The sequence below is a fragment of the Lathamus discolor genome, chromosome 2, assembly GCF_037157495.1.
Source record: "Lathamus discolor isolate bLatDis1 chromosome 2, bLatDis1.hap1, whole genome shotgun sequence".
Classification (NCBI taxonomy): Eukaryota; Metazoa; Chordata; class Aves; order Psittaciformes; family Psittacidae; genus Lathamus; species Lathamus discolor.
In genome coordinates, this window is record NC_088885.1 from 24,508,246 (window position 1) to 24,521,401 (window position 13,156).

Here is a 13,156-nt window from a genome sequence, read left to right on the forward strand (position 1 = left end):
TATTTAACTCACATTAATTTTCATGAATTGCTCCATGTAGATAAGTCTCAAGTTCTGAAAAGAGGAAATCCCACAAAAAGAAAAGTGACTGCTAAATTAATGGCAACAGAACATTTCTAAAGAGTTGCAACACAGCTTATTCACCTGCAAACATGACAGTAAGTAATCACAATGACTGGATCTGTATATGGAAGGACAAGATTTAGTAACAGGCTCTCAAATAAGTTTTCTTGTGACAATGCCCAAGTGATGCTCCACATATTGAAAACTGCTTGCTCTGTAATTGTTGTTTGGCTAAGTCTTACACCAAGAGTTGATATTTTTGGAAATCCAACCATTTTGGAAGGCACTTAGGCCAAGGTTAAGATTTGTAATTAATTTTTTTAATTAAAGAGCTGTAAACTACTGAAATGTCAAGAAAGCAGCTATCTTTTCTTTTTTTCATTCCAAGTTCAACTGCTGGAAGCAAACAAATCTCAAAACTCTATTCCCCCCCCACACACACACATTTCTGTAATCTATGTAACCCATGGTTGACAGCTTCCACCTAGTTTATTTCACATACGGTGTAAGAAAGCCAGCGGGACAAATGGCATTACTGACCCTTCTGCTTTATGGATGTTCAATATCCTGTTTCCAGACAGGAAGGAACTACATGGCTTTATAATATTGATATTTGAGTCAAATTATGCACCAGTTAATTTATTTTAAATTCAGCTAATTTACCAATGTCACCCTTCTCTTCTGCATCCAGAATTCCTTCTGTGCTTTCACTGTCTATAGAGCAAATGCTATTACAGATAGTCACAACTAGGGTGCTCATAAGACTTCATTCCCTCATACAAGGTTTCCTTTTCCTTCAGAGGTGTAACATAAGAATATGCATTTCAATTTTAATACCAAGCCCATATCTAGGTTTTCCTTGCAAAGAGATAGTTTCTCAAGTCCCTCTCATGGCACGTGCAATAACAAGCATATCACATCACTGTAGATGGGTTCTAGTTATTGCTGTACAGAGAACATCTCTACTTAGAGATGAAAAAAAAAAGGCTGGAACCAGCCTAAAAGATGCTGAACCACTGGTTCAATTCCTTTTGTCTTCATCATTGTCACTAGCTAAGGACAAAAGCATCCATATTATGCCTCAAAAGAAGCAAACTCAAATATTTTCCTTGTGCATAGGATAACCTGTGGAGGCCCGACCTCTGTTGCTAATAGTAAACTTAACTTTAGATCAAAATGCAGGTCTTAAAAATACCCTACTCTGGAACACAAGCACCTACAAGGATGTTATGTCTAATTTATGCCTTTCGGGAGGCTTACTATTTTCAGATCACATTTTACTGACATCTTACCACTGTTGCAGAAATAAAGCACTGTATATTTATTTTATAACAAGCATGTTTAAAAAAAAAAATAAATCAAGATCAATATGGTGCTTTCTTCTCACTCAAAAGAATGAAAGATACTTTGTACTAAAAACCAAAGCTATTTCATTATTGTCTTTATGGTCTGAAACAACATTCATGCTACCAGAGTTGTTAGAGGAGCAGAAAAACTAAAAGGTTGTAGAAGTAGAGCTCAGCACCTTTACCTTTTTTTCCCATTATGGAATAGAGACTTCAGCATTTTGGTTAGTAATTCCTGATGTTTTACCCACAGCATCATCATTTTCAACAGAAACGAAACATAACTTGCATATTTCAAAGCACTGAAAACCAACAAAAGTGGGGAGAGAGTTCCATTTATGAACAAGGTAGAGAATGCAAACTGTCTCCAAATTTTCTGGAAAACACAAGTGGCTTAAAACCAGAGAGGTTAAGGGGAGGAAACTCTGCCAGCTTTCAGACTGAGGAGGAAGCCAATTTAACCTTGATTTCCTCATTCATTGTGAAACCTGAGTATCCAAGCAGACCTTTAACTGAAAAAAGCCAACCTTGCCTCTCAATTATTCTGGGGCAACAGGGACCCCAGAACTTCATGGCTCTGCGATTCTGGCATGCTGCTGTCCATCAAATATCCCAATTTTATTTTTCACTGGAAAACAAAAAAGTATTTGTTTCCTTTTTTGGGCCCCGAACTAGTAATGGCTTAAGCACATCTATAAATCCTTCTGATTTCTAAAATACCATATATTTTTCAGGACTGTGTTTGTCTTGTTATGTGTTCGTACATATTCTTCTACAACAAATATAACAAAACTGCAAAAGCCAGGCTGGTTCAGCAAAAAAAACCCACCCTGCTTTCTGCTGACTTAGAGCTGCATCAGCTCGTAAGTGGTTGAACAAATAACAGTGCCTGTAAAAAGAGAGGTTGGACATTGGGACCATTGGACAGACGGGAGGGCAGAAGTACGTGAGGACAGAACAGAACTCAAAATCCTCCTTTCAGCAGTAGCAAACTACTAAAGGAGCTCAGACACCGCTTCCCTTTTCAGGTCTACAGACCCAAGTATGACATCTGGAAACAGGCAAGCCTTTCTGCCTTTTTCTCTTCCCTTGCTTCCCAGGGGCACAGTTCTACTAAATGTGTAATGAAGGCCGCTAAACCTTACAAAATTTAGCAATTTTTATTTTTTTTTTTAATCTATGTTAAAATATTACTAGTAACTCTGATGCATTGAACACAGTCTTACAGGGAAAGTCATACCCTTTTAATAATAACCCTTATGCCTTCTCATGCCAGCTGGGTATTAAGTCTCCAGACAAGATACCCTCATATGGCTTTTCAAAAAGCAGTCTCTTTTTAAAAATTAAAACATTTTCATTTTCCACGCTCTCAAAAAATCACCTCACGCAGTTAAACTTCAGTACTTTTCAAGCATCTTTTTTGACTACACATCATATTTCAAGATATAAAAAAAGAAAAGTTTTCTTTTATGAAAGCCAACAACAAAATCTTCTAACAAACAGTATTTTAAAACTTTAACTATTAAACTGCTACTGGAAGACTGTATTCTCAAGATGCACTGCAAAATATTTGGGGGGACAGGTACAGAAATTGGTATGGATGTTTCTGTATATAATTTTCAACATTCTCTGAAAGACTTTGCTGGAATGCACTAAAACACAGTAAAGAAAAAATGTTACCCTTTTCTATCTATATTTAAATTAGACCTTTGTTCAAAAGCCCATTTCAGATGAGATTTTTTTTTTTTTTTTTTGCTTAAACCAACACTGGAAGAGATCGGGGAAAAATAAATCCCCCAAAATGAAAAACGATTATCCAATTTTATTTTCTAGCCAGTTTTGATTAAAACTGAGTGATAAAAACCCTCATATGCTATCCTATGTAATAAATGGATATATAAGCAGCATCAGCAGAAATCTTAAAAATACAAACATCTTTCAATGCATATCAAATATCACACACCAAACTCTTCAGCCTTCCACTGTTAAATAATACAAGTACCACGAGGTCCCACATGACAGTCTTTCATGACGCCTTCTGCTCTTTTCCTGGAACAGAAACACTCTCATGACAGGTTCTTTTACAAAATTTATTATACATTGATAAATTTGACGGCATTTTCATTTTGAATATTACTTCTACACACCCACAAATAGACCAATGGTTTTATTTAAGCAGCTAAGTCTTACCATTGATTGTAGAAATTAAAACATAATGCATGTTTGTGGAGGAAGTGGAAACGTAGAAGGGAAAGAAAATAAAACCAAATGTGAACTCCTGCATACAAAAGATGGTGGTAGCAAGTGGGGCGTGTAACATCTTTTGCTCTGTCAGAATTTGATCATTTATGCATGCATTGGGGAGATAAATATTATAACTCTCATGACAGTGATGTAACTCCTGTGTCGTAATTTTTTTCAGTTTGAAGCCACCACAGACCTCTCAGACATTGCATATCTTTTATTGCCTCCACAACAGTCTGGACACACTGACCTTTCTTCACCCTATGCAACTTAAAATGGAGCAAAGAATATGTTGGTTTGACACTAGAGAGTGTAGCTTGGGTATACATACCCAAGCTGACTTAACTAACCTGTTTAGTGACTGAGAAAAGTCCATTCCAAAGCAGGATGAAACTCAGTAAGGACTCTTAAACCCTAATACATCAAGCAGCCTAAATGGAACTCGAGGCCCCTTGTCTGGCTACCATATGCTCGGTACTCAAGCTGTTTTAAAGCCAGCTCAGGTGCATCATGAGGAGCTAAGCTATAGCTGCACTGCTAGATTGCAGTGTAGATGTATATGATATTAGAGATGACCACAGATATTCATCAGCTTTAAAAATTAAAAAATGCTCATGTTAAGAGCAGGAAAGAGACAAAGACAATTTTTTAAAGGAAATAAGTTTTTACTTTCTGGAAATTGCCAACTGGACATGAAGCCTGATCAATGACAATTTAGTGATGGTTTTAGCATCTAATCACATTTGCTCAGAGTGGTTTTGGCTCCCACCAGTGCTGGTTATCCAGTAAATTCCTAACCAGTCAAATACATGATTCCTCAGTCATCTGAAGCTCCAGTGGGAAGATTTCTTGCAGGAAACTGATCCCAGTCCAAGAGGTTCTTCTCAGGAATGTCACACAAATTTTGAAGATCTCTATTCTTCGCTTCCTAGGCAACAATCTTGCTCATCCATCTGCTCAGCACTACTTTCTTATGGATTCATTTTACCTACTTCATGTTTTCACTTTCTTGAAGCAAAATATTGCCACAGGCATTCTACAAAAAAAAAAAAAAACAAAAACAAACAAACAAAAACAGAACAAAAACAAACAACAAAAAAAAAAAAAACCCAAAACAAAACAAGCTAAAGTCCTTCAAAAAGAGTGTAGACAAATGTCCAATCTAACTTATTTTAAAAGTCATTAAGTACTTAAAACATTTTAACATAGGTATAAGTCCCATCAATATTTTGGGGAAGCAAGAAAGGTGGGTCTGTTTCTTAAGGTCTTTACCATTATACAGGGAAAACATCAGAAACTTGCTATGTGTAATTAAGGGATGAAGGCCATAGGAGTTCCAAATCCCTTTTATGGTCATGAATGATCTACAGCTATGTAGGCAATCAGGCTATTTCATTCAGATATAGTTCATTAAGGAACTTAAACCTATCAAATTGTAACCATGAATGATTATTATTACCAACACTAGAAATATTGGAAGACCTTTATGTATTGGAATTCTAGCTATTTGGAAAATGAACAGCTGTTTTATTTAAAATCTGTAAAGATACATATATATATATATAATTTTTAAATGAGAAAATAGTATTTTTAGCTTTATATGAGCTGCTTTATCAAGTTGAATTTTTAGGCTTATTTACTTAAACTGACCTATTTCAGTTCCGTGATTTCTATTAATCATCCTCTCATTGTATACTCTTACACAACAAGTCATTGGTATCATGTGAGTTTTCCCAAAGAGGTGACAAATCATTGCATTTATGGGCAAATAGATGTGCTACAATGATGTCTTAAAGCACCAGAAATTATTTCCATTGCACCTTCTAGCAGGAACACTAACAGTTTCATTAAAGGATGAAACAAAATGAAAATGTGTGTTAGCTTTTTGTGCCTCTGTAATGTTCTTATTTATTTGATCTTTAGAGACATTAAAAGACCAAGACCTGTGCAATTTGTTTCAACAACAACATTGTTAGTTCAGAAGGAATGCCCATAAAGATCTGCAGCGCCCAGCAGCAAGAATTATTAAGGACAATAGCAAAGACACGTAGTCATGAATTCAAAATAAAGAGATATAACTTAAAAATCTCATTTTCCTCACTCTTTTGTTTACCTTTCACTGCAATTAGCAGCATATTAAATGGCTGTGATAAAAAGTTACGGTAACAGCAGAAGCTTTTTTTTCTATTTGTTAGTCGTGATGTATTTGAAAGGATTTGTTATTATATCCTCAGTCATTCTTCAGTAAGGGCTCTTACCGCAATAAAATATAAATGAAGACATAACTGCAAAACCTCATCATTTGCTAACACATTTGGATACATATAGCACTGGAATGGAAAACACTTTAGTTTTTTTTTCTCCTTATCTAGCTTAGTAAGGATCAGATAACGAACTTCCATCCTTTAAAATGTATCTTTGTCCACCTACCCATCTATATATGTATGCTAAATATAAAGTAAAATATAATGGAATAGTTTCAAAAAAGTTGCTCGGTATCTTCCCTAGGGAAGCAGTCAAAATCTTGTTATTTGCGGGCATATTTAAAACTGAATTGCGTAAAGCACTGGAAAAGTTTATGGTAGAGAACTTGCAGATGCAAGGTGATTAACTATGTTACCCAATCGGTCTTTCCTACCTCTAGATTCCACGATTCATATAGTACATGAGGATGACCTATCACTTTTTTTTTTTAATTAACCAATAAAATTAAAACCAGCATCTTATGAAAACGCTGTCCTTCATTGTTCTGGGAAATAAGAAGGCTGAGAAGTCACACATGTCTACTGATAGCTCAAAAACTGCAACAAAATAAAAATCAATTATTTTAAGTACCATTTCACAAGTACTGTATTATGCTTACACTTCTAAAACATTAAACTTTCTGACATGTTTACATTTGATCATGGTCCAGTGCAATCTGCTGTGAGCCCAGACCAAAGTGAACTTGCAAACTCATACAAGTAAACAAAGGGTGCACAACAAGTATTTAAGCATATTTTGAGCTGTAAATTTAGTAGCCAATAAATGATTGAGTGAGAGCAATAAATAACTGATCACATCAGTGAGAATTCCAGAAACAACACAGTGGCCTGGAGTTTTCCCAGCCTCCCTCGGGATATTAACACTGTCACCTTGAGCTCCACCTATCGTCACTTAGGAGAAAGATGCTCTGCTTTACCATTCAGGCCACCTACGAACCAAAAGAAGAGACCAAAACAGGGACACCCAGTTATTGATCCCTGTCCCAACAGGGAGCACAGTGTGGGACACTCCTGGGAGCCCAATTGCAAATCCTTGCTCAGAAATATTATCAGAAAACGCTCTGCATGACCCCAACTCCTATTACAGCAGAGAGCTACAGCTGACCCCATAGTGATATACAGCCCCAGCTATTGCCTTCTCCTGTCCACAGGGAATAGAAGGATCACATACTGGAACCACAGAGCTTCCTGTAGGACAAAAAGAGTAGTAATTGAGCTGTGCACTGGCTATACCTATCAGCTACTCTTTATTACACTTGTGTGAGCCTTGAGTAACTTTTGCTTCTTCGCACGCTCACCCATGCACCTTCCCATCACCAAGAACAAGAATCTGAGATCCACTTCTGTGGGCTGATTCTTCCAAAAGAAATTACAAATAACTCTTACTGACATAAATGGCTTAGTCGTGTTTGCAGATTGAGCACAAAGACTAGTATTATACTGGATCAGAGTAGGAGAGCAGGTGATGTCTTGCACTTCCTCTGTGCTTATGTAACAGTATGGAACAGCACATAAATCCAGCCCTTAGGCTGTGGAGAAGTACCTTATTACTGTCCAGCATTTTATAAATTCTTAATGAAATAGTAACATCAATATACAGCATGATACATTTGCAAATGCAGCTTTGGGGAAGAGAGGAAAGGAGAAAGGGAAGGAGATTGGGAAGGGGAAGATATTTATGGCATGCTTCTTGCATCTGTGTTGCTGAACAGCAGAATTATATTCAAACTGCATTCAAGGGAAACTTACACTAAGAAGTACATGTAGAAAGCAAAAATATTTCCACCAAACCTGGCAACAATGCTCATATTTAGATATATTTTTCTTTGCTCACATTAAATTCACTAGGGACTCAATTCAGCAAAACACTTCAGCATAAGATTAGCTCTATGCACATTAATTGTGCTATTCATGGGCTTATGGAGAAATACCAGCTTAAGTGCTCAACTTAAGACTTACACATTTCAACAATTTTTGAATTACTGTCTTCAAGTAAAACATGCCAAAATAGATTGCATAAAAATGGATCTTACAAAAATATTCCCATCTTGCAAGAAATTTTTCCCTCATCATCTGGAATCTGCAGGGATAGATATCCTCACCTCATTCATTGCTAGAGAGAATCCTCAAATATATCCCTTTTGTTATATCCATACAGTGATATACCCATATCCAGTGTTAAATCCAAATAGTGATATAATCAAAATACAAATGTCCAAGCCAACCAAAAAAAAAAAAAAGGCAATATACAGAGAAAACTGTCAAGAAAGACATTTTCTTGATCTAATACCTAAACCAAAGTGTGCCTGCAAGAAGTTATCATTCTGATCCTGATTAATAGCACCAGCAGCATCTTCCTGGCTTCTAGGAAGAATATGAGACACAAGTCTAACACATACACAGAGCAATCCCAGGCACAGCTACAGATTGGGCAAAGAAGAGATTCAGAGCGGCCCTGCAGAGAAGGCTTTGGGGGTGCTGGTCAATGAGAAAATGAACATGAGCCGGCTTCAGTGTGCGCTCACAGCCCAGAAAGCCAACCGTATCCTGGGCTGCATCAAAAGGAGCGTGACCAGCAGGTCAAAAGAGGTGATCCTGCCCCTCTACTCTGCTCTTGTGAGGCCTCACCTGGAGTATTGTGTGCAGTTCTGGTGTCCTCAACATAAAAAGGACATGGAACTGTTGGAACAAGTCCAGAGGAGGGCCACAAGTATGATCAGGGGACTGGAGCACCTCCCGTATGAAGACAGGCTGAGGAAGTTGGGGCTTTTCAGCCCGGAGAAGAGAAGGCTGCGTGGGGACCTCATAGCAGCCTTCCAGTATCTGAAGGGGACCTATAGGGATGCTGGGGAGGGACTCTTCGTCAAGGACTGTAGTGACAGGACAAGGGCTAATGGGTTAAAACTTAAACAGGGGAAGTTTAGATTGGCTATAAGGAGGAAATTCTTTCCTGTTAGGGTGGTGAGGCACTGGAATGGGTTGCCCAGGGAAGTTGTGAATGCTCCATCCCTGGCAGTGTTCAAGGCCAGGTTGGACAGAGCCTTGGGTGACATGATTTAGTGTGAGGTGTCCCTGCCCTTGGCAGGGGGCTTGGAACTAGATGATCTTAAGGTCCTTTCCAACCAAAACCATTCCATGATTCTATGATTCTACATACATCACCATAAGTGTGCTCTAGCAGCACTTCTCACCTAGACAGAAACCGTCACAAGAAAATCTTGAGATTTTTCTCCTCTCACAGTCCGAGTTCTTCTGTCACAGATTTAGCTCAGTCAAAACCCAAGCAACTCCATCTTTAAAAGAATTTGAAAATTCACAGCAAGAAATGCTTAACTCCATTACTGTAGGCAAGTTGCTCAGATTAACCAGGGAACTAAGCGCCAAGAATGCTTCTGCTGATTAGGATTTCATATGTGCTCCTTAAGGCACAGGCATTTTAATGTTCTCCCCACGACAGTCACAGGATAAAAGTTTCAGATTTAGAATACTTTTTACATTTCTCTACAACTGAAGTAAAATTTTCTACAACTATCATCCTAGTTTTCTTCCTTTCTGCTTCAGGTATCAGTCAGTACCCCTTATAACACATCTGAACTGAAGAAAATTTAGGACTATTTAGTGTTAGTGGTTTAAGCATAGTTCATCTCTCACCAAACCAAGACATCTGTCAATCTGCAGTACTCTTCTTCAGAGACCTAAGAAACCTAGATTTTAGGGACAGACATTCAAATCTGAGTCTAAAAAGTATAATACACTATCATATCCTTCCAGTCTTTTTACTCTATGTGTAAACTCTGTATGTCAGCTGACAGCACTGAGGCAGCTCCTTGCTGTAGGATACCCTGCAGTTGACCAAAAGTATAAGCATTGTAACAGGACAGATGTTTTCAGTCTTTTTCAGTTTTTATACCACAAAAAGTTGTCCCATGAAGATATATGTCTCCATAACCAATTTAACATCATTAGTACTGGGCTTCCTTTTGCAAACTCCTTATAGGCTACCATGATGTGGATCCACTAACCACACTCTGGAATCTGTAAAAAGCACTGTAACCAGAACTGGCCCCTGTTACTCTATTCTTCCAATGGCAAAAAGCTCTGCCACATATAAGTTACACCTAAGAAATTGTGGGTTTCCAAAAATTCAGAGTTGATTAGATACGTGGGTAAAAACACACGGTGTTTGTTTCTCGTGACATACACACTGATGAGCTTCTTCTGAACACTTAACAACTCAACTCTCAATTATTTCTAACTCCAGACCATTTCTTAAGCCTTGCAGATGCCCCAAAATAAGGACTACATAAGCTAGGAAAGGAGGCAAAGCTGGTAACTGTACTAAGAGGCTCAGAAGAGCCATAATACCATTCTGGCCAATTTAAGTACTCATTCTTTCCTCATTAACATAAAGCCTCTCTACATTCAGTTTCTCAATTAAACAAGAGGTGAAATGGTTTACACAGCAGTGCGTTAGTGAGATGGAATCTAATTACAGTTAATCTCCCAATACACAAAAGGGTGGCTTCCCAACAGTTAATAAAAAGAGATGGTTAGGAATGATGAGAGTACTGCTTCCAAAATGAACATAAGATAAAGCACAAGAATGTCTAATTACCAGATTAAAAAACCTGCATTGAAAGGTATTCATTTCTCAAGCAAGAATGACTGGAACAAGTTAGGATTATATTCATCCCAGCAGAAAGGAAAGCTTACCATGTACATTTCTTACAGACCTACCCTGCACTAGTACTTAGGAATCTGAATGCTGCTGCTTCATTATCAAGAAACTAGGTGCCATGATGTTGGTTGTGTGAGTAAAAGGATAGTACCATACAGAGACAGAGGAGCTAAAAGATTTATATTTCATTTTTTAGTCCTACTGGGGACCTGTCATTCTTTAGATTGTTCTAATATCTGACACACAAAACTCTTTGCTATAATAAATTAATATGATTCAGGATTGCACACCTAAAAGCACTCAGGGTTTGACCTTGCGTTTCCAAATTTTTAGGAGTCTCTAGTGTACTCTAGAACATAATTGTATTAGGCTGACAGATAGTGCTTATAATACTCTGGAGGATCTGGCTGATCTTCAGAAGCATATCTTTATCTCAACTAAAATAGAGAATTAAGTAAAAGATGGTCAGTTTCCACACTTAATATTCACAGCTTTCCTAGTTTCTAGCTGTGAGAACCAGTACTGACTGTATTAATAAAAATCTTCTATCACGTTAGAAGAAAACATATAAAATTTTTACTTCAGGTCAGGACAGCAAACACTAAGCAACAGGCCACAGCAGGGGAGAGGGACTACAATGAAAAAGCACCGCATATTCCCAAAGGCTGACAAAATCAATCTAATGCTGTTAGAAGAGCATTTGAACACTGCCTTCTTGTTACGTAACACAATGAGTTAATGGAGAAAACCAGGAAATCACAGACTAATACAAGTCATGTTTCTCTCCAAAAGAAGGATAACTGTTGCAGAAATAAGGAAAGATTACCATGCCTAATAATTCAAATGCCACTAATTAACAGCCCAATAAAAACTGCCTAGGATTTCCACACAAATCCTACCATCTGCCTGCAATAAAAACCATGGAGTGTATCTGTGCTTCAAGTGGAAGTCACATGAAAAGAGATGCAAGTAGAACAAATTCAGCAAGTTAAAGAACCTTGTATATCAAGATAATGGGGGTATTTTCTCTAGAAAATGCACATTATCTTAAAAATTCCTGAATGTATTATCAATATTAACAAATAACATCCTTTCAAAGGTTGTTATGACTCCATAAATATGTAGAGCCTGCAAATATAATACTGAATGTGTGATGTTGCACAAACAATAATAGTACGTAATTAAAAGACCTTTGAATAAAGTAATAAATTTTTGGTAACCAGCAAAAATACCCCTTGATTCAGATAACCTGGTCACATTTCCTATCCAGCTTGACTATGTGGACTTGGAAACCTGTATTGGGTAGTATATGGCATTGTATATGTCAAGACTGTGGTAGTAGGAAGACTGCAGGGGCAATCTCTGTGGTAAGAGGTCAGAGGCCAGACACAAACGATTACAGATGGCTTTGCAGTGGACCCACTGCAGGTGAAGATGGAGCCCATCAGCCAAACTGGTGGCACTTCTATGAAAACATATCTAAGAAAGAGAAGAAAACACCAGCTAGAGGAGGGAACAGAAAGTGTCAGAAACAACAGAGGGAACACTAAGGTCAAAGGAGGAGGAGGAAAGGGAGGAGGCGCTCCACAAAAGATACTCCCTGCAGTCTGTGAGACACAAACTTTATACCATGCACTTGAAAGACTGCAACTACATTCACAAAATACACCTCCCTCAACTTAATGCGGATAAGCTTTTTATGACATTGTGTGTCTGCTATATGACAGAGGATGAGAGCAGCCATACAAGCTGCCATACAGTTTGGATCCCAGCATGTACATCCCCCTTTCCTCTACTGACAATGCCCGTCTCACACAGTAGGTTATGGAACTGAAAAAGCTCTGAAGATGTATCTTCAATATCATATGTAACAGTCCATGCTTCAGGCATCCATACACGAACAGTTGGAAGGCTTGTTCATCTCACCCCTATAATATCAACAAGGTGGAGGAAGGGGCAAGCACGCTATATGCCTGTGCCAGAGGAGTAGTTATTAAATCAGCATTTGTAAGACACTTTGGTATCTTCATGTTAAACACAATGCAGGAGAGTCTATCCTCTGGTCCCATTTCTGCAGCAGCTCTTCTTACATAATCAAATAAGAAAAGGATCATTATTTTTGTATCAGATATACGTGGCTGCTTTCCTTCAGCAATTAGAAATTCTCTTTTAGGAAATTAATTTGAAATACTAACTGGGTTTTTAAGTCTTGGAGCACATATCAGTGACTGGCATAAAGTATCAATAGGGATTTCAGTGTTCTAAGACTTATAAAAGTGGAACAAATATTTAAAGGAGTTATGCATAAAAAGAGAGCTTGGCAGTAATGATTAATTATTCTGAGGAAACTGATCCCACAATAAGATTTTAAGCACTGAGATTCATTGTTCCAGATACATCTGCAATAAGAAAAAAAAACTCAAAAAAATGCCCAAAATTCAACTCCATAATAATAAATCTGGGATTCGAGTGCTAGTCATTTACAAAAAAAAAAAAAAATAGATTCCTGTAGTAAGAACCAAAGACATACAGATTAGATAGCACAGAACACAGTGTCTCAG